The 27727-nt window shown below is 35.4% G+C and overlaps 2 long non-coding RNA genes across 2 annotated transcripts; both read left to right on the top strand.

The window, feature by feature from the left end:
* Positions 1-1691: 1691 nt before the first annotated feature.
* Positions 1692-27506, top strand: LOC130014002 (uncharacterized). The gene is made up of 5 exons (XR_008788980.1): positions 1692-1954; positions 12676-12739; positions 13965-14291; positions 16304-16573; positions 27391-27506. It is a non-coding gene; the product is annotated as an uncharacterized LOC130014002 (long non-coding RNA).
* LOC130014001 (uncharacterized) lies at positions 20472-24433 on the top strand. The gene is made up of 4 exons (XR_008788978.1): positions 20472-20523; positions 20786-20877; positions 22553-22640; positions 23480-24433. It is a non-coding gene; the product is annotated as an uncharacterized LOC130014001 (long non-coding RNA).
* Positions 27507-27727: the final 221 nt, after the last annotated feature.

Below are 27727 nucleotides of genomic sequence, written 5' to 3' on the forward strand. Positions count from 1 at the left end.
CTCGGCTCAGCTCGGCTGATCGTTTATTATAAAAAATGTACTTTTATATACTAACCTGGGGAGCCGCGGTACGTGACGCAGTGAGTAAGACAGGTCCATGGTAAGATGTTGACTCGCTAACCAGAAGGTCCGAGCATGTGTTTAATCCCGGTGTTGGCCGAGAAATTTCATTGAGATTCCCCAGTGTGCCCCCCCTCCCTCTTGTCAGTGAACTCTTTACAGTTGAATTCGAAATAAGAATAGATTTAAGCGCCGCGGTCCGGGAAAAATAAAACTCACTAAACTTATAGCTCAATCGGAGCAGAACAGTAGGACGTTAAACCCCATTTCATGTTATTTAATGATTACAATATATACACAAAACGCTTTTCTTGCCGTATTGTAAATTATCACAGATTTGTTGCAGTAATGATACCGGTTGGTATGCAACTATATGATGTTATTGGGTTATCATTTGATAATACTGGTAGTGTATGACGATGTTGGGTTGCATTGGGTAGTTTGCTAGTTTTGGGTAAACTGGGATATTGAGAAATCTTTAATCGCATTTGTAGGGGGTGGAGGAGGGGGGTGGGAGAGAAAGAGAAATGAAATTTAACGTCCACTCGATAAAACTAGGTCATTTCGGGACTAACATATGGTTCAATTTTATTTCAATAATTCGCTTGCGCGTAGGGGTCTTTAGCAGTGGGAGGAAACCGGAAGACCTGGAGAAAACCCACGAGGTTGGACATGCGACCCTACTCCTTGTCACAATCACGCCACTTGACTCAATGACAGACCTTCTGATACAACGTTATCCCCCCCAGCCTTTTCAGGACCTCATTGTTATTGAAGTAATCAATAATTTGTCATATTATTAAATATATGAAAAAATATTTTAAATATCTCGCCATTCAAATAATCTGGTCCGAATCGGCCAAAAATCTGGTCAGAATCAGCCGGGATCAGAAAAAAACGATTACCTATGGTCTGTTACCAGTAATTAGGAGGTTGACCACCATTAAATTTGACCAGGCAGACCACCATTAAATTTCACCATCTCGGTCTATTTATAGCAATTCTCTCTCTGTCTCTTTTCTCCCCTTTTGCATGTACATTTTTGTTGATTTTTTGGTCTAGAGTGGACGAATAGGGTTTGAATTAAGATTTTCTGCCATGTTTTTAGAATGCTTCTTCAAGTTTGTGTATCTCAAAATTTTGGTGGTCAACCTTATACAAATTTTAGTGCAAAGACATGACAATTTGTTCCTCTGTCTGTAGTGAAAAGCATTCAGCCCAACGAAAATTTGGGGAAAAGTTGGAGGTTGGCAAAGAGGCCAGAATTAACATTGAATTCAATGGGGAAATTAATAGTGGTCTGCCTCCAATTAAACAACGGCGATCGAGCGAGTAGTCTCGGTCACCCAGAACCTCATAGTCTGCAACGTAGAATAGTTTTTTGGGTGATAGAGACTATCGGACGCGCGTAAAAAGTAAGACTTTGTCACGCAGTCACTTAAACGATAAATAAAACAATTGGTACAATGAATAAATGTTAAAATGACGAGTAGTAATTTTAAAATTTGATACGAGGTTGAAATATTGGTGTATTCATACACAGCATGACTTGCTTGATGATCAAATAGTATTGTTCCGTCCGGCTAATTAGTAATTCACTTCCCATTTCAAACTTGACCATAGATATGACAATAATATAGCGTATCTTTTTGTTGATTCTTTGTGAAGTAAGGTCCTTAATACCAGAGATTCAGACTGTGATTAGTGATTTTCACAAGTATAATTAACTAGAAGTTGATGGATAGATGCATGATTGTTTAATTCAGTGGATAATTAGAGGATGATGGACCGTGTATAGCCAGTCAATGTGGATGTTTTAAAACAATTATTATTATTCTGATTTGGACTATTGAAGAAATTTAATATTGAAGTTATCAAGATGAAGAGGACACAGGTAAAGAAATAAGAATAATTCATTTTTAAAATATTTTGAAAGCGACACTCACCGGACGCGGGTCGTTCAGAATGGCACAGTCATAAAGGGGGAGGGGAGGCGGGTTCTTTTATTGACCCTTGCAATTTTTGAAAATTACATCGCCGTAGATGAGAGCACGTTCCTGTTTGTTAAGCAAATCTTACTAATGGGTTTAAAAGAGCTAAATCGCTATTTTTTGGCACCTAGAAATGGACACAAATGGGTCGCTATGCATAAAATAATGTTATATGAATGTACATAAACTGATTTACATTAAATCGTTTCTATTTTTACTGTAATTTTTAATCAGTTATATTTCGTAAAATACGCTAATAGTCCAAATTGAATAACAGTCTTTGGCGTCTGGTTATTCCAATCCATACCGGTAGTATTCTCAGTGGGATATGTTTAGCCTCGTTCAACCAGACGCTCATTACAAATGGACCCAGCTCACCAATTAGTCCTGCGCTGGTTACCCAGCAATGAAGGGCGAAAGTTATTTTTAGTCTCCCCCCCCCCCTTTCGCATGGCGATCATTTTTGACTTTTTGGCGTAGATGTAGTATCGAAGAAATGTGGGACGGAAAGTTGCATGTTTTGTTGTCCCTACTTCCAGTTAGTGTATCTCAAGTTTTTTTTTATGATGAACGTGCTTTTGAGCAAGATGCTGCCACATGTTGCTCCATCTGTGGTAGAAAGCGTTCTACCCAACGAAAATTTGGGAAAAAGTTAAAGCCGATCTAAAGAGAATTAACATTGAAGTCAATGGGGAAATAATTGGTGACCTAGAGTGGTTCGTGCACATAACAAAAATCCAATAAACGAGCTATATTTGGGGCTTATTTTAACAAATTATGATAAGACTCACCATTAAAATTATCATTCATTAACAAGTTGGATATTTGTGTGATTTAACTATTTGAATGGGACTTTCTAATATGTGGAAAAGTTGATCGCCCAAGTAGCGTTACAGCGGTAAAGTTTCAAATTTTGCTCTGTAAAACAAATTCTTACTTTCCGCAGTCGGAATTCTTTTTTTTACGTACGTACAATTAACGATTGAATTTAACATTTGTACGCGTGCGCAGCCCTTAGTCAGAGAGAGAGAGGAGTTGTCTGTATTTTGAGCTGATTTTTTTTAACGTCCACATGCAATAGACTATAGTTAAAACTTTCTAATAAGGGGTGAAATTTGTGGTTTACAAACGCAGTATGTAGAGAGTGTTTGCCGTACTCATATTGTAGATGTTAAATATCCTTTATGATAATCCTATTTTGTTTCAAATAATTATCACAAATATAAAGATAGGTTGCCAGGCAACAAAACATACGCCCACAGCAGCTAAATCGTCCGAGCAGTCGACAAGGGTTGTCACATATCTATTCTTTTGTAGGTAATTAGGGGAATTTAATAGACAATTTCATACAGATGACATTATGATTTTCGTTGTTTGAAGGTTCACAAGGTTCTAAAAACTAAAACAAGGGCCGTAACTCTGGAAGCAATCTACAGAAATTGTTCAAATTCGACAGGCTTTTTTCGTTTTACTAATTCAAATAATGCATATAAATTTCATACAGATCGGATGATAACTTTTGTTGTTCGAAAGTTCACAAAGTTCAACAAAGTAGATCAAGGGCCATAACTCTAGACGTAATTTGACGGAAGTTGCTGACATTCAATAGGCTTGTTCGTCTTCATTTCACTAATTTAGGTGATAACTGAAACTCAATAGGCTTGTTCGTTTTACTAATTTAAATGATACATATAAATTCCATACAGATCGGATAATAACTTTTGTCGTTAGAGCATTTACAAGGTACAACAAAGTGAAACAAGGGCCATAACTCACGGCGTAATTAACGGAAATTGCTGAAACTCAATAGGCTTCTTCCTTTCACTAGTTTAAATGATGCATATCAATTTCAAACAGATCGGATGATAACTGTTGTCATTAGAGCGATTTGTACAAAAGAAAGTTCATATGCTGCGTGGTCCAAAATGTCATTTTTTTTGTTATCGGTAAAGATTCCTGTCGGCACCGGAACTGACGTAAAATCAGCAAAAACTACAATTTTGATAGTTCGGTACAACTTTTTGAAGGCAAATATCATTTTTTTCAAATCTGATTTAACTGAAAGGGTGCGTCCTGTAAAGGCGCACAAAACATCGGGCTCAGTTTTTTTAATTTCGATTTTGTTTTCGGGCCATTTAGATTAAAAGGCGAAAAAGGTGTAAAAATAAGCTATTTACAACCCATCCACCGTCTTCATATTTCAAAATATTTCATGGTAACTTTCATAACCTCGTAGCAATAACCCATACAAAGAAAATGTATGTCAAAATTAGTTTGTAATATGCTGCGTGGTCCAAAATGTCATTTTTTTTTTTTACCGGTAAAGATTCCTGTCGGCACCGGAACTGACGTAAAATCAGCAAAAACTACAATTTTGATAGATTTTGACAGTTCGGTACAACTTTTTGGAAGCAAATATCATTTTTTTCAAATCTGATTTAACTGAAAGGGTGCGTCCTGTAAAGGCGCACAAAACATCGGGCTCAGTTTTTTTAATTTCGATTTTGTTTTCGGGCCATTTAGATTAAAAGGCGAAAAAGGTGTAAAAATAAGCTATTTACAACCCATCCACCGTCTTCATATTTCAAAATATTTCATCGTAACTTTCATAACCTCGTAGCAATAACCCATACAAAGAAAATGTATGTCAAAATTAGTTTGTAATATCAGCAGTTGCCGAGAAATAGGCAATTTTGCAGGAGTCACATTTCGTGTTATGTTGCCTGTACAAGAATCAATTATTATTCAATTTTCAATTTTCTTTCACCATTTGATGCCTAATGCCACGTTTGACTAGATTAAACCAATTTAACACCTTTACTGTCACCGGAAGTGACGTCATTTGGGCAAAAACTGAATTTTAGCCTTCAAAACCGATATTTTTTTCAAATGAGTCGTATATGTTATTTGTTGAAAAGTATGATATTTAATTTCAATCAACAAATAGAATGAACCCACACGACCATACAGATACCACAAAATGGGTTCTAACTTGTAAAGTTGCAGAGATATAGACGATTTTCTACTAGTCACTTTTCAAGGTTTTTGGTCTATAACAGTGTAAATTATTATTCGATTTTCATAAAATTTCCACCATGTGATGCCTTATGCCATTTCCGATTTCTTAAAACTAATTTAACATTTTCATTTTCACCGGAAGTAATGTCATTTTAGAAAAAAACTGTATTTTTAGTCTTCAAAACAAATATTGTTTTGAAATGAGTTATATTTAGTATTCGTTTAACATTATGATATTTCTTTCCAATGGAAATATAGATTGGATCAATACGATCGTAAATATGTCAAAACATAGCTTCTAGCATCTTCTTTTGCAAAGAAATAACCAATTTCGTCAGGATCACTTTTTATGACTTTTCGCATTTTTATTAAAGTTTATGGGTTCTAAATTAATTATTTTTTGCCTGATTTGTATAAAACAAAAGCGCATATACTTCTTGGTGCAAATTCTCAACTTGTTTCTACCTATAAAGTTTTCTGTCGGCACCGGAAGTGACGTAATTTTTGCCTAAAATTTAAATTTTGCCGGGTCGGGAGGTTTTTTCCTAAGGAAAAACCTTAATTTCTACAAATCTTATCAATGAAGATGAATGCTCCTACTACAGGCGCAAAATATGTCGGGCTTAGTTTTTTTTGTTTTTTTTTATGTCGGTTTTGTATTTGCGCCATTTTAATTTAAGGGTGAGACAAAAGGAGTAAAAATCAGCTATTTACAACCCATTCATCGTCTTCATATTTTAAATTATTTCTACGTAACTTTCATAATTTTGTATCATTAATCCATACGAGGACAATGTATGTAATTAGATTGTAATATGCGCAGTTGCCGAGAAATACGTTATTTTGCATGTAAAAGAGTCAATTATCGTTCGATTTTCAATTTTTGTTACCATGTGATGCCTCATGCCACCTTTGACTAGGTCAATCCAATTTAACATTTTCACTGTCACTGAAAATGACGTTATTTTGCATGTAAAAGAGTCAATTATCGTTCGATTTTCAATTTTTGTTACCATATGATGCCTCATGTCACCTTTGACTAGGTCAATCCAATTTAACATTTTCACTGTCACTGAAAATGACGTCATTTGGGCAAAAACTGTATTTTTAGCCCCCAAAACAGATATTTTATTCAAATGAGTCTGATTTGTAATGTTTTTAAAATAATGATATTTGATTCCAATCAACAAATAGAATGAACGCATACGACCATACAGATATCACAAAATGGTTTCTAACTTGTTCGGTTGCAGGGAAATAGACGATATTCTACAAGTCACTTTTCAAGGTTTTGGTCTATAAAAGTGTCATTTATTATTCAATTATCATCAAATTTTCACCATGTGATGCCTTATGCCATTTATAATTTCATAGAATTAATTTAACATTTTTAATATCACCGGAAGTAATGTAAGTTTGGCAAAAACTGTATCATTAGCCTTCAAAACAAATTGTTTTGAAGTGAGTTATATTTATCATTCGTTTAACATTATGATATTTGATTCAAATGGACATATAGATTGGACCAATACGATCATATAGATGTCCAAAAATTGCTTCTAGCATCTTCCCTTGTTGAGAAATTTCCCATTAAAAAGTCAGCTAACTTAGCGGTAAGTTTGACATATGTAACACACAGTAACACATGGTAACAAATGTATAAATACAATTGATATTGCTGGGTAACTGGCACCGGAAGTGACATACGTTCAAGGGTAAAGTGGCACCGGTGAAACCCGTCATTACTGCTTCGCAGTTCTAATTTTATTTTAAATATTGGATATCAGAAGCTCATCTTAAATCACATCAATGTTGATTTAAATTCACCAACAAGTCGTGTTCGTAATGTCGGAGACTGTGGAGAGAGAGAGAGAGAGAGAGAGAGAGAGAGAGAGAGAGAGAGAGAGAGAGAAATGGGGTTTAACGTCCACTCGACAAAAACTATCTCATTTCGGGACTAACATAAGGTTTAATTTTTTTTCAATAATCCGCTTGCGCATAGGGGTCTTTAGCAGTGGGAGGAAACCGGAGGACAAGAGGGAAACGCACGAGGTTGGACAGGCGACCCTACTCCTTGTCACGTACAATCGGGGATTCGAATCCACGCCAGTCGACTCAATGACAGACTTTATGATACAGCGCGCACGCTAACCATTCAGCCATCCAACCCCCCAGGAGACTGGATGATATTGAGTTAAATACTTGCTTCCTTTAACACCCCTCTCTTCTGCCTGCACCAACAAACTGCCGTGATAAAGATGAACATACGGTATGCAGTTTGTGTGAGCAAATTTGACCGGACAGAGATCCCATAGGCGCACTGGGCGGTTAGACAGGGTAGACAACTGCCTCTATAAATAAAAAAATAAAAAAATGGAAATCGTTGAATTCGATGAGATTTCCTACAAGGGTATGTTTGGGTGTGTGTGTGTGTGTGTGTGGCTATGTGCCGTCGTTGCCGAAAAATGTGCCCTCGAATTTAGCAAGAATTACCTCAAATACTCATGGAAATGTCCCCGCCAACAATATTATCATATTCCCATTGAAATAATGTCAACATCGTGCCCCTTTTTCCTGCTGCCCTTCCCTCGTTCTAAATAAATCAAGCAACACTAACAACCAATCACGCTCAATGTACGTACATGCCACATGGATAAATCCGCGCTGCTGGTTGGCTCACAGCCTTATGGCGCTGCTAGTTGGCTCACAGCCTAGTGGCGTTGAGTCTGTTATCCTTAGTGTTACTCCTCCCTCATTAGCGAACAGAATCGAATGAAATTTGACAGGTACCATTTACTTCGATTGTTACAATTTGATAAAAACAATAATAAAATAAGCACGAGTCAGTTTGGATTTCGTAAAAATCAATCAACAGTTGATGCTATATATATTTTACAGGCTCTTGTTAATAGAAGTTTAAAATAATAAAAGGAGATTGTATTGTTGTTTTATAGATTATAAAAAGGCATTCGACTTTGTTAAAGTTGCAATTTCATATTTTTAAGTTATATTTTTAAAATTTATTAAAATAAAGCCTTAAAATAGATGGTATCTATAAACAGTCCTACCTTGTTAAAGAATAATCCTATTAATCCTATAATTCACTATTGCCAGTTGAGAAATTGGCAAAAATATCATTTTCATTTTCAAACGTTTGAAGATAACTACTCCATGGTGGAGAATAGAAACAAGGGAGGTAATTGGGAGGTAATTGTGTTATTATTTCCGGTGTAAATGAGTTTTAAGTGTTAGAATGACACCTATGATCATATAATAGTGAGTTGACAACCTATTGAGTAATAAACATAGAAATAATTATGTTTTGACTTTCTTAGAAAATATGAAATTGTAACTTTAACAGATCTAAATTATGGTATAAATTAATTCATGAGGGTGTTAAAGGGAAGATACTTACAATTATGAGATCATTATATGACCCATTTCATCATGTCTATAACCAATAACACTTCAGATGAATCAGCGAATGAATATTGATAGGATTGAACAGAAATAATCACATCCTAGTGGAAAACTGTTCAGCTCTTTTAGGTTTTAAACCCCAGTTTTATGGAAAAAAACTACCTTTTAGTAACCATTTAGTTTAAGATGTTGCACATCTCTATATTCTTTTAAAAAAAACTTAATACTTAGTTTAAGATGTTGCACATCTCTATATTCTTTTAAAAAACAACTTAAAACTTATTTAATTAAACAAGCTTTTAACTGACTCTGTATAAGTTTCAACATTCAACAAGACTGCAGCATTGTTAGGCTTGAGAGCAGAGATGCCTGTGCCTACCTTCACTGACAGCGGGACAGAAAAAACAGAAGACAGTGAAAGACTGCATATGAAATTTTAATGAAACACGTTTATAGAGAGTGTAATAAAGCAAAATCCAAATTCACAAAGTGAAATTGATCACAGTAAATCTAAGCCACTCATCTGAAAATGACTGGTGTCAATCACCCAAACTTGTCTGGTAGAACCAAAGATATGACACTATCAATATATATTGCTGTGAATTTTTCGAGATATATTCAAATATCAAGATTAATAACATATGGCACATACAATAGGAAAACACCATAAAGTAATACGAAACATAATATTTAGCTAAATATTACCTAATAATGATGTCAAAAGTAACTGTCAAAAAACAACTTTTAGGGTAAGTTTCAACAAAAAAATCAAACATTAGAAATCAACAGCACTCAAAGACTGCCAGCCAATTCCCAATTTCATCGCTTATATATTGTGAACATTTCACACCTCTATATCAAGTTTGGAGAAAGCTGTTGCACAAAATGACTAAATCTGGCACAGGTTAAGTTGTCAAATATGGATTATAACGTAATATAACTATCATTAATACACATTATACAATGTATGTATTAACTACAAACACAAAAAACATGATAAATTGATGAGTTCAGTATTTTTTAGCAAGATTTACATCTTCCCCTTAAAATTTCATCTTTCTCTTTTGTGACTGCATAGCATTATGTACAAAATTCTTTACATCCCGCCAATAATATTTGGAGAGTTTTGTCATAAGTACTTATCACAGTCCAGTTTACTAACTCTCATTGTTCGAATGATTTCATTAATTCTTCATGTACCACCTGCTTCTCATATTCTGACCATGGCCTTATCACTGATTGTTTAGTTATGGTTTCAGGAGCAGGAGCAGAACTTACAATTCCTTAAAAATTGTGCAAAATATAATGGAGATCTATCTGAATATTTTGAAAGTAAAAAATGGATTATTTCAGGGCGAGGTCCTCTCTCCACTTTTATTCTCATTCTTCGTTAACGATTGTGAGTCTCAATTCATATCTGATAATTGTCCTTCGGTTAATATCCAAACACTTAATTTATCCCTTTTGATGTATGCAGAAGATAAGGTCATATTTTCAAAACAATTGAAGGCCTTCAAAAACTTTTAAATTCTCTATACAATTATACTCAGATATGGAATATGACCGTTAACACCGATAAGACAAAAATTATGATTTTTCGAAATGGGGGAAAGATCAAAACCACTGAGTCTTGGACCTTTAATAACGCTGATGTTGATATTGTAGATAATTTTAACTACCTCGGACTATTATTAAATTTCAATGGTAAATTCAACTCCACACATCGAAAATTAGCAGACCAGAGTAGAAAAGCTCTATTTTCAGTTCAAAATGTTTGTAATGATAATTATTTCAATGTTTTAACCAAACTTTCTGTATTTGATACTTACATAGCTACTATCTTATCCTACAGTTCAGAGATATGGGGATTTCACAAAGCAAGGGAGGTCAAAAAAGTTCATACTAATTATCTCAAAAGAATTCTGTTGACACGTAATTCTACGAATACCTGTATGTTATATTTCGAACCGGGCAGTTACCCATTAGAAATTACTAGTAAAATTAAAATATTTACATATTAAATTGGATTCGATTATGTAATACGGAAAACAATTTACTTCGCCAATGTTTTAAAGATATGCTTATAAATGACGACCCGTGGGTAATAAATGTTAAAACATGGATTATTTAAATTAGGGTTTGGTTATATGTGGGAAAGGTCATTTTATATGATTCGTAAATCCGATATTTTAATCAATAAAGACTACTCGTCATATTTAAACAAAAATGCTACGGGCAAATAAGACAATCATCTACGGGAGTTATATATAAATAAATCATTAATACATTTTCCTTGAATTTTTCCTAAATAAAACAAATTAATATTAAATACCGTAATCAAAATAACTAACAAAAGACTCTAACGCCATAATCTTAACATCGAAAAGGGAAGATATACTAAAATTAAAAGATGCGATAGAATTTGTGCATTTGTGAAATATCGTAGTTGTTCTAATCCATTTAAATCTTGGCCATCCAATGTTCTGGAGAGTCGGTTATAGTCTTGTCATGTGAACATTTAAATCTTGGCCATCCAATGTTTTAGAGAGTTGATTATAGACTTGCCATGGGGATACATTATTCAAGAGCTAAATTTGCCCATTGATGGTCTTCCTTTAGGCTTTAAATGTTATATAAATTATTAATTAGACATTTATTAACATGACAAGCCTATAATCAACTCTTGATGCCATCGGATGCTCGAGATTTTAACTAGATTAGAACGGTTTGGCCTAATAATGATTTAATTTAAAAATGGGAAAGCGAGGTTGAGACTCGAATATACCAGTACCGTGGTTACGGTAATAAGCGATCAATGCACACATCTTGTCAAAACTACAAGCAGTGATAAAGTAATTTGAATGAAATTTTTAATATATTCATATTACATTATCTATTTTCGACCTTTTATAGCAAGAACTGCCAGCTCTTTATCTAAATCGTACATAAGGTATCTTTAAAAGCTGAACTCCGATTACAAAACTAAAGAAATAATTAAATAAAAAAAAGTTAACGCCCTAAACAGTCGCCATACTTGTTATCAATTTGTAGAACAAGCATGGAGACTGGTTAGGGTGTATAAGAAGAGAAGCAGGTCACGGCTAGTATATTGTCTACAATATCACACTTGGTGGAGGTGGACATAAAACCCCAGGAAAGAACGAACGGCCAGTATATGACTTGTCAAGCAAACTGTCCACGCTCGACTGATTGACGTTTATCACTAACAGTTTACTGAAAATATTATTGCTACACAATTATTATGTCTGATCAGGTACATATTATTTTACTAATTAGATAAAATAAGTCAACCACGATGTTCTTTTGCTCTAAAAATATGAGAAAAACTGTGTTACCCCAAACAATAACAACTCTGCCAACGCCAACAAATTGTTCTTACTTCGTGAAATGTTTTGCATCATAAATTCTAGTATTATGGTTTCAAAATATAAACAAAGCAGCAATAAAACTATTCTTCCCTCCATCAAATAGATATGTTTGGCGTTGGCAGAGTTGTTATTGTTTTGGTAAGGCAGTTTTTAGAGGAAGAGTACATAGTGGTTGAGTTATTTTATCTAATTAGTAAAATAATATGAACCTAATTAGACATAATAATCGTAAAGTAATATTTAGTGAAAGGAACGTCAATCAGTCGAGCGTGTAGTAGGTAATTGGTAGTTGAAATATAGCTGGACGGTGTGCTTGACAAGGCATATACTGGCCCGGCTTTTCTTCTTATACACCCTTATCAGCCGCCATGATTGTTCTACATATTGAAAACAAGTATGGCGACCTTTTTTTCATTTAATTATTTCTGTACTTTTGTAATCGGAGTTTAGCTTTAATAATTCATATACAATTTGAAGCAAAAATAAAGACCTGCAAAAGGTATATTTAGCTGTTACATAATGTATCTTTAACCAATGTAACAAGACACCTCTACTTAACACAGGTGTTGATGGGGAAAGGTTACATTAATATTTTTGTCTTCGTCTTCTAAACAAATACATAGATTTCAACTTAAATTGTCAAATATGTTGACTGAATAGAGTGACTCCACTGAAGTTGATCGACTCTATTTCTTACTGAGGCTTAGAAAACGAAGCTATTAATAGACATGTGTCATAGCCTGGCAACCTTGAACCTATGTTTGTTATTGATGCAAAATTGTTTGTTTTATTTTCAGAATCAATTTGCTGAATGTTTTGCCAAGTTTTTGATTCTATGTATTGTAATGGTTATTACAGAAGGTAAGAACTTGTTGATTAAAGCTTATCTGAAAGGAAAACTGAGAGGTTGAGCATATTTGATAACTCGGGAACGGGAAGTCACAGAGCGCTTTGTATTGATCCTGTCATGACCCTAATGCTTCCCAGGAAATTTGACAGAAATACGTCAGATAGTATAGCCTCATATGGTATCACAAGGTTTTGAAAAAAAGGGGATAACTCTGTATTGGAAGTCGCAGACCGCTAAACAATCGATAGGATTCATCCTTTTTCATAGCCCCAAAGCTTCCCACCAAATTTGAAAGATGTCTGTTGCCATGTGGACGGGGGATACAAAAACAGTACTCATCCTCTCCGTGTTTAAATACTTCACATTGAATAAATCTGTTACGAACTGTAGCCTCTGTCAAGCACCCTAACCCAATCCCTAACCTAGAACTAAATCTCACGGATCTCTGACTATCGATAGGATTCGTCTTCTTGTGACCACGATGCTACACAAACTAGGTCATTTTGGGTCTAATATATGGTTTAATTTTGTCAATAATTAGACTGCGCGTAGGGGTCTTTGGCAGTGGGAGAAAACCCACGAGTCTAGAGAGACGACCCTACTCCTTGTCACATTCAAGCGTGAATTCGAAACCACACCACTTGACTCAATGACAGACCGTCTGATACAAGGCGTACGCTTTAACCATACGCCGCACCCCCTCGCTCTCCCCCAAAACGAAAGGCTGTAGAACGCTGAATATTGGTCGGGTTCTCATAAACCACATGCTTCACACCACATCTGATACAAATCGGTTACACACTGTGGCCGCTATCGTATTTGACAAGGTGACAAGGGATAAGACAAAAAACCGAGGTCCTGTGTACACTTTGGCATGTATACTTAAAAGATCTCTTGGCAGTTAGAATTCGATTTTAGACTAGGCCATGACACTGCTGTATTGTGTATACCTGCCTGTATCAATGTAATGTGTTTATCCCAGTCGGAGCAGAACAGTAGGACTAGAACGTTAAAACTGCTTTCTTTTGTTTCAGGTCAAACGTACAACGGTCAATAATTTTAGTAAGATAAACGGTTTACATTCTTCTATTATATTTATATCAGGTCAAACATACAATAATTGTACCTGCCTCCTTTCTTATATTTACAGGTCAAACATACAGTTTATCAGGATCAGCACCATATGGTATTAAAGGAGGCGATTATAGATTTACATGTCTCTTACTTCTGTTACAGGTCAAACATACAGTTTATCAGGATCAGCACCATATGGTATTAGAGGAGGGGATTATAGTTTTACATGTCAGTTAGTTGGTGATAATTTTATAACCACTGATATTGTCGTGTTTAACAGGAACAATCTCCCAGTCTGTAGACAAACATTGAATTGTATTCCTAGTCCATCATCTGAACCTAACAGATATACATGTGGTTGTATCAATGGTAACATGGCAACACTGTATTTTAATATAACAAGTGTTACATCAAATGATGACTTTAACTGGACCTGTGGAGATAGCTTTAATACGACCCTCAGTCCACCTTTAACCCTTCCGGTTTATTGTAAGTTTATTTTTTACTGACATTGAAAAATTGAAAACTTTGTTTAGCCAGTACAACTAAATACGGGAAAAGATGATGTGTTCACTTTTAAAACGTTTACGTCAGTCTGCTACATGTAATAATGGTGACATTTTATGACTAAGCATCATTAGATAGTATTAAAATACAGATGTGACGTCATCATTTGATGTTGGCGTACCATTTTTTCAAATAATCGTACGGACAATGTGCCAACTGTAACTAGTTCAAATATTGAACCTGAGTGACGTATTTCATTGCAAAGCACGTGCAAGTGTCTGTATTTTAAGTTGTTTAATGGTCTCGAGCTTAAGACATTGCGCAATATATTGTAAAAACACTCGGGCCTCGTTGCAAAGCACATGCAAGTGTCTGTATTTCAAGTTGTTTAATGGTCTGAGCTTTAGACATTGCGTAATATATTGTAAAACCACTCGGGCCTCACGGCCCTCTTGTTGTTACAATATATTACTTTATGTCTCGCTCTCGACCATTAAACAATACTTACTGTGAGTTAAGCGACGTTTATATGTAACAACTACTGATAACTAAAATTATTCTTATTATTCTATACCCCTGAGGTCTATCTGATGCGATTGGTCATCTGATTGGTCTCGAAGACTGTCAGCGATATCGACCAATCGCATCTGACCAACCCATTATACAAATTATTATTATTACTATTATTACAGCATATTTATAAATTCTTTCAACGGTATTTAGTAGAGCAATGCTTATGTGGAAATCTGTTGAACGGTTTCATTGGTACCTGACATCCATTTTCTAAATTCATTAATACAATTCTCAAGTTGCAGTTTTGATAAATTGAAAGAAGACGGGCAATGAGGTATAAATGAAATATATAATTGAGTATGCAGAGGCGGATCCAGGATGTTTTGCAGGAGGGAGTTTGGCAAGTTCTTGAGATAATGTATCTTTTTTGGGGGTAGGAGGTGGGGCGTAGTGGTGGGGCGTGTGTATTCCGTCCATGCACATTTTTGAGTAGTACATGGTCTCTATGTCATTTTGCTTATATCTGGGGTAACCAGAAATCACTCTGACAAAACCCAGAAACTCGGATTTTATATAAAAACATATAATATTTTTTGTAGCTGAGCCGGGATGGAGGGGTGGTGGTGATGGATGGGGGACCGGGGTAGGGAGGGTGTACCCACAACACGCCTCTCCCACCCCTAAGGATCCGCCCCTGGTATCATCCGGCTCAGATTTATGTCAGTATGTCAGTAATATTCCTATAAAATTACGTGGGAAAGCGTGCCGACCCGTACCGACTTCAAATTCACGCCAAATCTGAACGTAATAAAAGAAAAGGTGGACCTTGCTATTTTTAATATTTTAATATCAAATTCCCATACGGTATTCATATTTAGGCCAGTAATATTCCTCCAAAATTACTTATTTTTGTAATTCAGTTGAAGTAAGTTAAGACAATATTTTCTGACGATATCGCCTAAAGGGTAAATAATATTGGACCAAGACCAGAACCTTGAGGAACTCAGATGATAAAAAAGTTTCAGATGACGTTTTACAATTAAGTAACATACATTGTTTTTTACCACGATGCTGTATATTTGTATTGTTATCATTTGTCATAAGTTATAGTAATTAAAGATGGAAGAACCACTTTATACTTGATACTTATTGATGGACCAAGTGGTTTTATATTTTGGAATTTTGGAATTCTTTCATTTAATGTTGTTTCCACAAGCAGCCCATGAATAAATAAATGTAATTTATAATTTAAGTGGCTAGTTGAGTGAGTGCGAGTTCATAGTGGTAATATTTGTAGATGTAGCTTGACCTCAATAATGTTGAAATCATAAATTATATCCAACGGACCAAAAACTGGTACAAAATATCAATCAATTAGTAAACCTTAAACCATGCATGACGCCTGTTATATATCTATTGAGTGGTCTAAATTATGTCCAGTGGGTATGTTCTGTTTAAAGTTATTTTTTGTATTTTAACAGATGGACCAGAGAAAATCAAATTTACACCACCCAGTTCTAGTATAACAGTGATAGAAAATAAAAATGAAAGTAAAACGGTAAACTGTTCAGCTGACTGTAATCCACCATGTAAAATCAGCTGGTATAAAGATTCAACTATGATATCATCTACCGGTCGTCTCTCACTGAACAACATCCAGAGACAACAAGCTGGTAATTACACCTGTAAGGCTCAACACAACACTATCGTCAACAAAAAGCAGACTAAAGTATTACACATAGCAGTTTATTGTAAGTATTACCCTACTCACTACAGATAACAGTTTATTGTATATATTACCCTACTCGCTACAGATACAAGTTTATTGTATATATTACCCTACTCGCTATAGATAACAGTTTAGTGTAAGTATTACCCCACTCACTATAGATAACAATTTATTGAAAGTAATACCCTACTCACTATAGATAACAGTTTACTGTAAGTATTACCCTACTCACTATAGATAAAAGTTTATTGTAAGTATTACCCTACTCACTATAGATAACAGTCTATTGTAAGTATTACCCTACTCACTATAGATAACAGTCTATTGTAAGTATTACCCTCTCACTATAGATAACAGTTTACTGTAAGTATTACACAGTGTATTATAATAAATGTGTTTGTAGGTCCGACTATCATTAGTTGATTAACCAACGGGTTAATGATGAATGTAAATAGTGTATATTATTTAATTGGTGTGTTTTCTCGATAGTTGTGATAACTGCACCAAAAGGGTAAAATGAAGGACCAACAAGCTTTATCTGACACGTGCTTGTTAAATCAAAATTTTGCAGTAAAACTGCTTTCTTAACTGTGCGATTTCTCATTCGACCGTTTGTTTTACGCGGGTCTTTAGATGGGTGGTTTTGCTGACGAAAATACACACCAATTAAACAACACACACTGACATTCATTTTTAAAGGACAATATTGGTGCCAGTCATTATCATATATGATAGAACTGGTTAAACACGTTCCAAATATTATTTTATCACATCGATCATTGCTACGATAGATGCGTAATCAATGTTTCAACAATCGGAAGTGACGAACGCAAAAGGAAAACACGAGTTATCCGTCTATATAACTGACTGAAGTGACGGGTGAAACCAGATACATGGGCGAATTTCTGCTCAATAATAATTCCTTTAAAGACCAAAAAAAATTGACTGTCACTAGATAAGAGAAAAATAGGAAAAGTCCGTGCATTACCATGTTTTTAAAAGTATAGAATGAACAAGCACGCGTGAATGTACGGACTGTTTCTATTTTCCTCGTGTTCTCTTATCTAATGACATTCAATTACTTTTTTGAATTGTCAGATATACCCTTACAGTCTCATATAAAAACTTTTGGTTTTCGAAAGAATTATTGGTGAGCAGAAATTCGCGCATGTACACTGAAAAAAAACTTGTGTTGGATCTCAACACAAGTACTTGTGTGAAAATTATCCTACACAAAACTTGTGTTGTTTTGCATTGCATTAACACAAACTTGTGTTCTTTTTAATGCATTAACACAAATCTTGTGGGTTTTTTCATATAATTAACACAAGTAATGTGTACCGTCAACAAATATTTTTTTTTTAAATTTGAACTCCATACAAAGTCTTAATCCGGGCGTCCACAAGTATAAGAAAAGTATTTTTTACTCAGACATGATGGCCAGACAGACTTGAATGCTAATTGGTGTTAAGATGTCTGTAGTTAAAATAAAGTTGTTGATTTTTTATGGGCCCAATAAACTGGTAGATCAAAGGCCTATTGAGCGCTCATGCCCGGTGTGATTTTAACAATTGACTCCAAATGCATTGACAAGAAAATAAGTAAAACTATTATTTAATGTGATTGGTTGATAAAATCAACGTACTATAGGCTACAGTTTGTCTGCGATATCATCTCTGTGCAACCGGACATTAAATGAATTGATTTCACAAAATTCATTTACCATTTAACAGCGTGCTGAAATGATTTTTGAGCAGTGATATGTTTGACAAATGTAAGCTAATGGTCACAGAGAATAAAAGACCGCAGGTTTGTGAATATTTATATAAAAAAAAATAATACCATTTATTTTATGATCAGTAGTGGAATACCGCGTTTTATCAGTGAAATAAAAGTGTTATTCCACTGGCTAGTTGTTTTTACCTAAAATGATTGTAAAATCATAAAATAAATAGAACATTACGCATTCGTGAAAATATAAGTTTTCTTGCTTCTCGATGAAATAAAATATGTTATTCACTCTAAAACGACAAATATCCTCTATGTATGTAATTTAGCATCGATATTGTTTTTGTGTATAATATTAGTATTTCGTTTCCTTAAAAAAACTCCAACAATTTAACCCGGAAGTTCATGTTTAAAATGGCGGGCGGGGACGACAGGGAAAAAATTTCGGCATGTTATTATCAAATCTGTTCAATTTTTCTGAAATCGTGCTTAATTAACATTAGTTGTTCGGCGCTACGATGTTGTTCAAATACGTACATTACAGAATCACATTATGATTATACCAGAAACGGCTCGACTTGAACCAGCAGGTAAGAATCTGTTTTGAAATTATATCTTGGGAGGTTGGATTGGATTGGCGGCCATTTTGATTCTTGTTTCATGATTTTTTATATTATAAAGATTTTGCCAAGAGTAGACATAAACGCGGGCACAGACTAGAAAAAATCTTTTTACACTTTTGTGTTAGTTGAATTGTAATCTAATTTATGTTTAAAAAAACAACCTTAAATCAAATAAGCAGATATTTTCCCCAAACCCTCCGTTCAACCTCTGACTCTGTCACTCTGTGGAATATTATTAGGCCCCTATTTTCCTGATTCAGTCACAGTTAATAAATAATAAATAATGGAACTAGAATCAGTCTGTGGAAGTTTCTCTATAGTTTCATTATTTTTTCCAGTCAGTGATGATATGACTCATTCCACCATACAGTTACAGCAATTACCGTATTGAGAATTTACCGTTCAAGGACTCCATTTTGGCATTGAATTGGAATTTGAAGAAAAACTGGTAACAATTTCATTTAATTTTTATATTTTCTATTTTTTTTTTACCAATGTCCTACAATGATTAGTGTATGTGAACATACAATCCCAAGTAAAGTATTTATATGACACTTACATGCAACAGAGAGAGAAAAATGACATAAACAAGGCCTTACGTGTACTTGTATTTGAAGAATCAAGTAGTCCAAGCTATGCCTATATGCATACCGGTAATCAACTACGACGACGATTAGCTTTCTTCCGTTTCCACCCTTTCCCTGCACACTGTTCCATTCTACTTAGCCTACAGACGCTAGGTCGTTTCGGGAAAAAGGACAGGTAAGGTTAAATTTGATATGAATAATTCGTTTGCTGGTATGGGTATTTAGCAAACGGAGGAAACCGAATGGCCCAGAGAAAAACTCAAGAGATTGGACAGGCGACTCTACTCCTTGAAATCGAAACCATGCCACTTAACACAATGACAGACCCTGTGATTTCATGTGAATGCATTAACTACTAGACCATTCCCCCCCAGCCCCACCCCATATTGAATAAAAGTATGGCTTATTTCAAATATGATATTTACATATAAAGAAAGTAGAGAGACTTCAATCTTACTAGAAAAATACTAGATTACCTGAAATGAAATGGGGTTTAAAGACAACGTCCTACTGTTCAGCTCCGACTGGTCTAATGCAGTGTGCTAAGAGAAAATGTTTGTCCGGGCAGCGACACTATGGCCTACTCTCATAGCGAATTCAAACTGCCAAGAGAACTTTTATGTGTACGCCAATGTGTACATTGGATCTCAGGGGAAACCACTCTGAAAAATCAAGATGAGCTTTCTCGGTCAACCCCAAGAGGTAACCTGTGGCCTCCATGCTAGTATTCCAGCACCTAACTCACTCAGTCACCACGGTCGTCTTCTAATAACTGCGACATTGAAACCATGTGACAAACAAGGATTATAAAAATAGATTTTTACGGCTTAGGTAGTTCCTTGGGATTAAAATTTTTGATACATATAGATACATTAGTTTCAATTTCAAATCACAGTTTGTATATATGGTATGGTAGCTTTAATGGTAAATTACATATCATGTATTTATTTTTTCAGTTTCAATATTGGATGTATATGCAAATAAATGGAAGAAGAAATGGCTGGAAAAAATGATGATAGAGCAGCTTTTTCTTGGTGGGTAACTATTCAATTCTTATAGAAAAGATTGCTGTTATGCTATTTTGAAATCTAAAATTCAGTTTAGTATAGTAAAACTGTACACGTACATGTATGAGCACAGACAGAATCTTAGTTAGATATGACCGTCTCATCTGTGGCAAAGCAAACCAACACATGAAACAAAACAAATGTAGTTAAATTAACATTTTTTGACTTAATCAAAACTGTCTAGTCAATTTAAGCCAACTAATGTAATACATTGCATATTTTTTTTCAGTTAGCCACCTCGGAAGATCAAGACAGCTGGAAAGGGCTATTGATATTGTGGAAGTGTTTTCTTACAGAGGTTGCTTATCAGACAAAGGCAATGTAAGTACCATGCATATTTGCTTTTTGAATCAGGAACTGGTTCTATACACTTGGTGGGGGGGGGGGGTTGGATGGCCGAATGGTTAGCATGTGCGTGCTGTATCATACGGCCTGTCATCCTCGGTTGTACGTGACAAGGAGTAGGGTTGCCTGTTCAACCTCGTGGGTTTTCTCCAGGTCCTCCGGTTTCCTCCCACTGCTAAAGACATATATGACTTCAAAACTATAAGATGGATGCAATGTTACACCCTTTCATAATCATTATTATAAAGCGTTCAAATGCATGAATTTGTAAAATATAATTAATATCATATTGTAATACTGTTTGCAATACTGTATTCACCACTGCCTTAGTGGAGATAATTGGTAAATTAAATGATTATTTTTTCATTTTGTCTTTTTTTCAAGACTTTTGTTCTGGCTTCTGACCCATTGAGTCATAACAATCTACCTGGGTCTGTAACTTGAAAAGACACAATAAGTATTATGCAAAGTTGAAACAAAATAGAGACTCAACGTGTGGAAAAATAAGTTATTTATTTAAAAATTGTGAACCGTAGAAAGTATATTTATTGCCAACTCAACCACATACTATCATCCAGGGTTTATGGACCTACTTATAGTCCAACCTTCGACGATGGGTTGTATGTTCAATCTAGTTGGAGGTGTACGATTGAACATACAATAATTCAATAACTCACTTCTCTTAGTATAATCTTATATTCTGTAACAATATCTAACAAAGATAATATATACATATAATACTGACCCACAGGATAGGTAACTTAATAAGGAACAGCATCTAAGAAATAACTAGTCACTATATCAGAGACCTGCCCTTCAGTATGTCCTGCTGCCTGCCTGTGGTTAACTCGCCTTTTTCTAATATATACAATTTTTAGGACTTTTATACCTTAGCTTTGTTTTTAGTTACAATATAATCCTTAATACCTTACTGGAATAACTTTACAATAGATAATAATTTATGAAACAATGTCTCTCTAATATAATTACAGAGTTTATTTTAATTAGGATTCTGGCTAATCTATAATGGATCTGGCCTCAAATTAACTATGCTCTAATTCTACCTGTACATAATACTTGAATATTAAGCCATCAAATTATTTTATAATTTTGAAAATGAAATGAAATGGGGTTTAACATCCTACTGTTTTGCTCATAAACTGGGCTAATGAAGACGGGCATACACCATACAGTGTGCTATGAGGGAAATTTTGCCCGGGCAGTGGCGCTACAGCCTACTCTTATATCGAATTCCAACTTGCCATGGGATCTTTTACATGCACGCCAATGTGTACACAGGACCTCGTTTTTTTTTTATCCCATCCAAACGACTAAACAGCTGTCCTTGTCAGGTCCTCCGTCCTGTATCACTGACAAGGGGAAGACACGTCGGAAAATCTGGATGAACTTTCTCAGCCAATTCAGGGATCGAACACCCGACCTCCAGGCTAGTGAGCCAGCGTCGTACCCTCTTAGCCATGTGATCTCCTTATAATTTTGAAAAAGAATATAGTGATTGTAAAAGCTAATAAGTTATCAGTTGCATTTTATTTTTGTTTTTAATGTTAAATATCCCTCTCAAACACAATTATATTTTAATTCTCTCCAGAAATTTGTGTAAAATATAGACTGTAAATTAAAACTTTTCCAGTTAACTACATCAGAAAGATAAAAACAGTTGGAAATGGCTATTCATATTGTGGAAACTTTTCTCACAGAGCTTGATAATCAGGCAAAATGTAAGTAACATACATATTTGTATTTTTAATCAGGAAGTAGTTTTATACACTTGCTTGGTAATCTAGTTATTCTTCTTGGGGCAATGCCTAGGACTCAGCTATTTCAAGTACTTGGCATGCTTGATTTTTGCCAATCACATCCATTGATTTCCTTCAAGTTATGATAGGGCCTATGTGTATTTTTACAGTAAATAGCAGTAAAATAATGATGGACAATATTTTACTTTTCAAATAGATTTCAATAGATTTTAAAGGGTAATATCCAATTTGTTGTCAATGGAAATAAAATAAGAATGGGTCCAAAAATAATTAGACATTGCCAAGTAAATAGGTGCTGCCAATGATGTAGTAGGGAATCTGGATTTGCAGACAATACATGTATGAACCGGGTGAATAGTTGACCTATTATGAGACTTCAGTCCCAAATCTCAAGACTTTTTTCTGACTTGGCCTGACAAAGACAGCTGTCTAGTCCTTCCGATGAGACGAATATTGGAATGCACGTAAAAGATCCCCTGGCAGTTGGAATTCGATATAAGAATAGATGATAGTGCCGCTGCCCGGGCAAAAATTCCCTCATAGCACACTGTGTGGCATATGCCCGTCATTATTAGCCCAGTATAGGAGCAGAACAGTAGGACGTTAAACCCCATTTCATTTCATTTTTCTGACTTTTAACCCATTTGATTTGAGCATAATAATCTGCCTGGGTCTTTAAGTGGACAAGACACAATAAGCGTTACGCAAAGTTGAAACCAAATAGAGACTCAGTCTCGATGTGGCAAAATAAATTGTTTATTTAAACATTGTATTCTTATTGCCTACTTTTTATTTTTTAGGCTGGAACACCCTTGACAGAGTATTTGATGTATGATAACAACAAGAGAACCCAAGCATCAATTTATTTTATACTTCTGGGAAAGAATGCATTTGACCCAATTTTTAAATATTTATTTTTTGTTATTAATGTTAAATTTTCTTCCAAAACACAATTAGATTTTAATTCTCTTCAAATATGTATGTATAATATAGCAAGTAAACTGACATATAAATCACTTAGAATTTGGTCGGAAATCATAAAGTATTTAATAGGCATTACTAGAAACCAAATGTAGATCAAATACACCCAGAATTACAAAAAACCTTGACCTACATTAAGGTGACTTTCCCTTGCTTATGAAATGAAATACGTTTTAATATCCTGCTTTTCTGTGTTCTTAGAGTGATTCTACCCTACCCTTATATCAAATATTTCAACTGTCAAGGGTTCTTTAAAGGGTACCCAGGGGGGCCGAATGGTTAACACGCACACATTTGATCAGAAGGTCTGTCATTGATTCAAATAATTCAATTTTCAAGGGTTCTTCAAAGTGTACGCAGTTGGGTTGGTTTCGATTCTGGGGGGTGGGGGTGGATGGCCGAATGGTTAGCACGTGCATGCTGTATCATACGGCCACCTGTCATTGAGTCAACTGGCATGGTTTCGAATCCCCGGTTGTAGACAAGGAGTAGGGTCGCCTGTCCAATCTTGTGGGTTTTCTCCGGGACCTCCGGTTTCCTCCCACTGCTAAAGACCCCTACGCGCTAGCGAATTATTGAAATAAAATTAAACCATATGTTAGTCCCAAAATGACCTAGTTTGTGTCGAGTAGACGTTAAACCCCATTTCTCTCTGTCTCTCTCTCTTTTGATTCTGGGCTTGTACCCAATTATCCCTTGCCATATCCAACACTGAAAAGTGGGAACTATGCCGGAAAATCCAGTTGAAATTTCTGGGCCAACGCCTTATGCTCACTGAACCACTGTGACTTATGACTTGTGATTGTATATAAATCTTTTGTACATATGATATTTTTTTATTTCAATCCTGTAATCTTGATGCTTTGCTTCTTTTATTTATAAAATATTCATTTTGTTTGGGTTTTTTTTAATGAGGAAAAGGCTCTACATCATTTTATTACTCCTGCAAAATAGAGCAATTTTCTTTTGTTAGTTTTCTGTGTATGCTAGTTATTTCTAGATGCCTCACAAATCACTTGTAGTGTGATTTTGTAGCATTTTTCAGTTTTTGAAATTGTTTCAATTTAGTGCATAATTAATCTTATTAGTGCTTAGTTTGGATGTTATTAAATTTAGATATATTTGAATTATATATTTTGGGGTATGGGGTAGGGATACTGTGTACATATCTTTATATTCTCAGTTCTTGTTTTGGGGTAAAGAACAATTTAAATAGCTATTTTATATTTTGTGATGGGTAAAGTGGGGGGGGGGGGGAGGGGTCATTATATATAACACAATATAATTTGTATTAGAATTGAAGTCTCTGTTTTTCTGTTAACATTTCAAATATCTATTTAGTTTTGATGTATTAATTTACTTTTTCCTATGATTTTATGAATAAATAATAATTTACAAAAATTTTTTTTGTTTCCTTCTTTTATCAAACTTTACAGGTCTAACAGAGCAAAGAGAGGGGTCCTGCATAGAAAGGTTGCTATGCTGGATATAAATTGGGAAAAAATACAACACAAGTTTTTGATGATGGTTATACACAAGTTTGTATGAAACCACACAAGTTTCAGAAATTTCAACACAAGTTTCAGAAATTTTAACACAAGTTTCAGAAATTTCAACACAAGTTTCAGAAATTTCAACACAAGTTTCAACACAAGTATTGTGTAGATTTCACACAAGTTTCAACACAAGTTTTGTGTTATTTGATACATTTTAACACAAGTTTTGTGTTGTTTCAACATTTAACACAAGTTTTGTGTTGTTTTAACACAAGTTTGTGTTGTTAAATAGAGACACCTAACTTGTGTTGAATTTAACACAAGTTTGTGTTGTTTCAACACAAGTTTTTTTTCAGTGTATCTGTTATCACCCGTCACTTCATTCAGCTATATAAAGGGATAACTCGTGGTTTCCTTTTGTGTTCGTCACTTTCGATTGTTGAAACATTGATTACGCCTCTATCATAGCAATGATCTCTGTGATAAAATAATATTTGGGACGTGTTTAACCAGTTCTATCACATATTTGATAATGACTGGCACCAATATTGTCCTTTAACTCCCGCCTGTCAATTAATACACACCTGTACAGATAAAGCACTGTCGCTCAGTATTTTAACCGTAAAGCCAGGCACAGACGGGCAACTTTTTCGAGCAACATTCAGGCAACAGTGAAATCGCTGGTCGTTGAAAGAAAAAATCGCTCGTCTGCGCCAACGGGCAACAATAGTTGCCTGCTGTTGCTCCGAGTTGCTTCTCGTTGCCAAATATCAAACATGTTTGATATTCGACAACAGAAATTCGATCGTCGCCGAGAAATTGTTCATCTGTTGCTTCAAAATTGCTCGTCTGCGGTAGGCGACAACAGGCAACAAGCAACTGGTTAACTGTCCAATCAGCGAGCGCTCTACTGTCATGTGATACTTCAAGATGGAACAGCTAACAACATTAACATGGTCCGTGGAGATGGAAGACATGTTGGTGGAAATGTGGGCTGAGCGGCCAGTATTGTATGATGTAAGCTCAGACGAGTATTCGGATCGTGCAAAAAAACATGGCTGTCTCAGTGAACTGGCCTTTCACTTCGAAACGACCGGTAAAGTATGTTTGTTTTTCTCCGGTACTCGTTGCCAGTCAGCGCACACGGGAGACCTCGAGTTGCCAATTGCTCAGAGTTGCCTATTGCAGCAACAAGCGACGAAAAGTTGACCGTCTGCGCCAAGCTTTAGCGATGATTAATTCACCTCTCAGTCAACTTGCACCCCCTTGTTAATTAACACACCTTATCTATAGTTTTAAAGCGATATTGACAAGTTATTGTCCTGAATTGAATGTGTGTTTCCATACACCCACAAAAAACACCATAGATCGAGAGTTATATACTTAGGACGTACCATACTTAGTTCCCAGTGACACCAGATTCTTCTTCAAATTCGATAAGAAATGAAATGAGGTGTAACGTCCTACTGTTCTATACGGAGGTAGAGAGATGGGGTTTAACGTCCACTCGACACAAAGTAGGTCATTTCAGGACTAACATATAGTTTAATTTTATTTCAATAATTCGCTTGCGCGTAGGGGTCTTTAGCAGTGGGAGGAAACCGGAGGACCCGGAGAAAACCTACGAGATCGGACAGGCGACCCTATTTCTTGTCACGTACAACCGGAGATTCGAAATCACACCAGTTGACTCAATGACAGGCCGTATGAAACAGCACATGCTAAACATTCGGCCATCCACCCCCCCCCCGTTCTGTACGGACATGGCCAATGAATACAAGCATACTCCGTACAGTGTGCTATGAGGGAAATTTTGCCCGTACAGTGGCAGTAGGGTCTACTCGTATTTCGAATTACAAATGTTTTAAGAGTTCGTTTACATGCACATCAATATGTACACGAGATCTAAGTTTTTCGTACCACTTGCACAATTATACATTCTCTTGTCAAGCCTTCTGTCCTCCAACTCTGATGAATTTTCTCAGTCAACACTTAGATCCAACACGAGACCTCAAGGTTAACTAGCCAACGTCTTACACTGAGTGCACTGATCCACCGCAGCACCCTGGGGTAGTGAGAAGATTTTGCCGTTCATCTCTTCCAATATGTACACATAACTTGCATGACAACTGCTTGTTCTCTGTTGACTTGAAATTCTTGGGTGGTAGACAAATATACCACTCCATTCAATTGATGACACTATTTTAATTTCCTAATCATATTGACTTTAACAGATGGACCAGAGGATATCAGATTTACACCAACAGGCTCTCGTATAGAAGTGATAGAAAATGAAAGTAGAAATGTAACTTGTTCAGCTGACTGTAGTCCACCGTGTAATATCAACTGGGAAAAAGGATCTGCTCGTAGTGGTAGTAAAGGTCTTCTCCCACTGAACAACATCCAGAGACAACACGCTGGTAATTACATCTGTCAGGCCACAAATACAGAGATACCGGGCTTACATCAATCTAAACAACTGATGGTTATAGTACATTGTAAGTTGGTGACATTTATATATTTGTAATTTATTGTTATACAGGATATTTATTTTATATTAAAGTACCATGT

This window comes from Patella vulgata, chromosome 8 (genome assembly GCF_932274485.2).
Source record: "Patella vulgata chromosome 8, xgPatVulg1.2, whole genome shotgun sequence".
In the NCBI taxonomy this organism is placed as follows: Eukaryota; Metazoa; Mollusca; class Gastropoda; family Patellidae; genus Patella; species Patella vulgata.